The sequence below is a fragment of the Chanodichthys erythropterus genome, chromosome 3 (assembly GCF_024489055.1).
Source record: "Chanodichthys erythropterus isolate Z2021 chromosome 3, ASM2448905v1, whole genome shotgun sequence".
Taxonomy (NCBI): Eukaryota; Metazoa; Chordata; class Actinopteri; order Cypriniformes; family Xenocyprididae; genus Chanodichthys; species Chanodichthys erythropterus.
Window position 1 is genome coordinate 16,621,030 of NC_090223.1, and position 4,755 is coordinate 16,625,784.

General features: G+C 33.4%; 1 long non-coding RNA gene across 1 annotated transcript; it reads right to left on the reverse strand.

The window, feature by feature from the left end:
• Positions 1 to 1,031: 1,031 nt before the first annotated feature.
• Positions 1,032 to 2,925, reverse strand: LOC137008944 (uncharacterized). The gene is made up of 4 exons (XR_010892832.1): positions 2,843 to 2,925; positions 2,579 to 2,684; positions 2,149 to 2,261; positions 1,032 to 1,577 (listed from the first exon to the last, which is right to left on the reverse strand). It is a non-coding gene; the product is annotated as an uncharacterized lncRNA (long non-coding RNA).
• Positions 2,926 to 4,755: the final 1,830 nt, after the last annotated feature.

Here is a 4,755-nt window from a genome sequence, read left to right on the forward strand (position 1 = left end):
GCCATGTTTCCCGTTCATTGATAGAATGACAGAGACTTATGGGTAATGTAGTTTAAAACGTTTAGTAAAGAAATGATAAATGTTAAAATAATAAGATCTTTAATGGACAACTCGATATCTAAATATGTTTATTTTGCAAACATTTATTACATATATGAGGGACAGGCTGAAATTTAATATTTTACTGTAATCACTATTAAAAAACCTTTATGCCAGCTTTCCATGTATGTCTGAAAACTGTGCCCAACATTATTTAGTAATCATAGCATAAGCAGTTGTCCTGTTGATTTTCTCTTTGATACGCTAACCGGACTTTGTGTTACAGCCATTTGAAATGTGCATTTTTTTTTGCTCTTCCAGGGGCCGGTACTGGCCCCTTGGGGAGTGGAAGGGCATTAAAATCTACACAGGTGTGTACTCCTCATCATGGATAACAAACATTGTTGAATCACATTTAAATATTGCAGTATTTTATCATTTCCTCATTTTCCATTCTAACATCATGCTTGTATAGGTTTTTGATGGGTATTGTGAGACCATCTGATGAAATATGGAAATATTATAACAAAATGTTGTAATACAATAATAATAATAATAATAATTGATTAATTGAATAGTAGTTGATTATTTCTTTGCTTTTTTTTTTATGAACACCAATAAATATAATGGATGAACCCACAACAACTTGCCATTATCCAGCTGCCAGTGTTGGCAGTAAACTAAAAACTATTTATATTTACACTTCACTATTACTTACACAAGGATAATGCACTATTCAGTAAAATAAGAAACTGTGCCAAAATGTCATTATCACCCCCTCTTCTTGCTCCTCACATGCCTGACATCAGTAATGTCCAGCTGTCATTTTGAATGCAGTAGTAGATGTACCAGAATGATCAACATCCATCTTCTTCAGTTCTGCTTGAAGTGTTTGTGTCAGTATAACCCACTGCAGCCTCTCTTTATTCACATTCCTTCCCTTTATTTATCTGGAAACTGCCATCCTTGTCACAACATGAAAGTATATGCAACTTTTGGTGCATTGTTGTCCCAAACAATCATGGAAATTATATGTCATTTTTTTAAATTATGAAATAAACTCAGCTTAGTTAAATTGTATTTACTCTACCAAACACCACGTTCACCATAATTTATTACACAACACTTTATTGGAGGATACAGCATAAGGTTGAAATTTGCATAAAGACAAATGAGATTCAAGATAAATAAAAACGTGTCTTCAAAAATACGTTAACGTCATAATAATCCATTCACAGACTTTACTCCTATTGCACAAATGAGCGCCACAGAATCCCATCCAGTCAACTATGATCCAGAAAACAGATTTGATATTGAGTTTAAAATAAAGATTCATTATCACAGCTGAACTGGGTTCTTGCTCTTCCCTGTACATGTCTCTATCATGTTCATGTTCTTCTTCTTCTAAACAGTTTGTTCAGTTGTACTCTACAGTACAACTGATGACCAGAAGATGTGATCACTGATGTGCTGTAGCTTTTTCTCAACCAGAGGAAGAAGTCTTAACATCCCATTGTCAGGCGTTCTTCAGTCCTGGTCTAAAAGTAAAACAAAAAAACACACAATTCAAGTTAAGTAGTTTAATGGACAGCCAGGTCAGCTTATGTTCTGCATGATTTAAACAGTGGTGGGCTACTCTGGCCCTCAGCGTCCACGGTCCTGCAGATTTAGCTCCAACCTCAAACCCAACTGCCTGTAACTGTCTATAAGTACACCTGAAGACTTTGGTTAAAATTTTCAGGTGTGCTCAATTATGGTTGGAGGTAAACTCTCCACCTCAAAAAGGAGACAGCAAAAGGGCTAGAGTTGCCTGTTCCTGATTTAACTTTACAAAACAGCAGTACATAATATAATGCAGCACAGACTGTAAGCTAAGTACTGAACAAAAACTGTTTTACCCATATTAACAGCAACCTGTTTTAAAAGATCTTTTAGAAAGGCATGCTCTCTTTTGAGCCTTGATTTCTTTCAGGACAACATACTCTTCTGTTTCTTGTTTCAAGAGCATAATTTGGTCAAAAACCAAGTGATAACCTGTACAATGTAAAATTGTTAAAATACTGCAATAAAAACTTTAAGGCAAGAATTAAGAATAGGCACAGGACTTACTGTACTCATGAAGAAGCCATGGCCATGCATAGTTTCTGCCTCTTGTGTTCCTCCGTAGCTGCACATCAGTCGTTTTTCCTCTAGGATCTTCTGTTAGTGACTTCACTTGCTATCTGTTTTAAAACACAAATACAATGTTTTTAGGTCTGTGCAGTATAAGGCCTTATTTCAAGCCAAAAAAACTAGGTATTACACATAATTTAAAGAACATTTACTATTTAATTCCTATTATACTATATTATATTATATTAACTCATTATCTTCCAAAGCTTCCCTGTCTGCTTTTATCTAAAAAAACAAACAAACAAACAAACAAAAAAAAAACAGAAGGAACAGTTTTAAGAACCTTTTAAGAACTTAATAGTCCTTTGAGAGAACAACATTAAATTCTGTACTACATATTACAGCATTGCCTCAACACAAGACATACCAATGGACTTCTGTCTTCTTTGGGCATGAGATGGTCATGTTCCTTCCTCACCCTAAACAAAGGACTTCGATGAGCTTGCTTTAATATAAGGACTGGTCTTCCTTCTCTGCACAGAAAAACAAGAAAGTCTCTACTTACTCTGTGTGCAATTACTCTTGTTCTTAAAACATACAAATTGAGACAGTTATAAATAAGTTAATTTACCATACCATCCAGGAGAGCATTTGATGAGTAAATACTGATTTAAATATCTAGAAACTTTACCTGGAAAGGGCTGATCACGGCAGGTTTGCAGCGACTCACTAGTAGCTCTTGTGAGGGTCGGCTCTTAAAAGAGCTGTTGAGTTTGATGTTGTAGAGATCCTAAAAGAAGGACTAAGTAATCTGCAAGTAATCCTGCAAGACAGAAAGGAAGGTAAATTTAAAACATCACATTCAAGTTGTCAATTTACACATAACTGTAGGATTTCCTTCTGTAAAGAGTGTTGCATAATTAAATGTTAAATGCATTTATGTAATAAGTTCACTGATATGTGGGCATTTCCATGATTAAACATATGTCTTTAATAGCAAGCTATATTTATATTTAAAAGAATAAATAAAAAAATAACATGTTTCACATGCAAGCAGGACATTATCAGCAGTGTAACTGATTAGATATTGAATAGACATCAGATATTCAATTATTTTGAATATGACAAAATAAGGTGATAAATATGTACAGGATTTGACTTTAATTTTAATTTACTGTGAGACTATTTAACAAATGCTTGATAAAATGTTTGATAAAGGGTTAAAAGCAACACATACATACCATTGCAATTATTTGCCTTTGCAGCTTTCTGTCTCCTTCATCCATTTCCGAAAGGCCCTTTTTGTCTTTTCAGCTAAAACAAGAGAAAAGAAAATATCATTATTTATAATATATAGGTTTATATATAAATATATATAGGAAAGAAGTTCTTATTGACCTTACAGTTTTGGATTTAACATTATTAGGCATTAAAAGCATGATAAGTGTTGTGGTCACTCTGTATTTACAACAAAAATCACATTAAAACGACCAATACTGTGGTAAAAAGCATGGTAAGTGTTGTTTTTTACCGTGCTTCTACAACAAATACCATTTTGAAACTACACTTGTACTACTTTGAACCTGATATGAATATGTTATATATATTGTGCAATATATTGCACGTCACGTGACAGTGTTTAATCACCCTAGTTTAGTATTTAATATAGAAAGCAATGAAAAGCAAAACCTCAGCGGAGGTGACAGATATAATGCAGTGACTAAACATGAGGGAGCTAACGTTAATCTGATTAATATCTGCAAACAGAAAAGACATTATATCAAACATTAGAACAGCGTATTTACGACTACTTACCAACATCCAGCACACGCGAACTGATGCCAAATATCGCGATGTGTTCTGAAGGAGACTTCTTCAGCGTGAGAACGGTCAGGAGTGAGAACGGGTTGACATTCACTGAGTGAATATTATGAAAATAGAATATATATTTCTCGCTAAATATGTAATCAAACCTTATTTTTATGCAGAAACTAACTCAAAAATATTGTTCATAGCAACCAAAACGTAGCAGTTTCACATTATTCTGGCGAGATCAGATAAATCTTTGCAACAACGCGCAAGCGAGTGATTATGTACATTCACTGAGTGAATATTATGAAAATAAATAATATATATTTTTTGCTTAAAATGTAATCAAACCTTATTTTGATGCAGAAAATAAAATATTGTTCATAGCAACCAAAACGTAGCAGTTTCACATTATTCTGGCGAGATCAGATAAATCTTTGCAACAACGCGCAAGCGAGTGATTATGTACATTCACTGAGTGAATATTATGAAAATAAATAATATATATTTTTTGCTTAAAATGTAATCAAACCTTATTTTGATGCAGAAAATAAAATATTGTTCATAGCAACCAAAACGTAGCAGTTTCACATTAGCGAGATCAGATAAATCTTTGCAACAACGCGCAAGCGAGTGATTATGTACATTCACTGAATGAATATTATGAAAATAAATAATATATATTTTTTGCTTAAAATGTAATCAAACCTTATTTTGATGCAGAAAATAAAATATTGTTCATAGCAACCAAAACGTAGCAGTTTCACATTATTCTGGCGAGATCAGATAAATCTT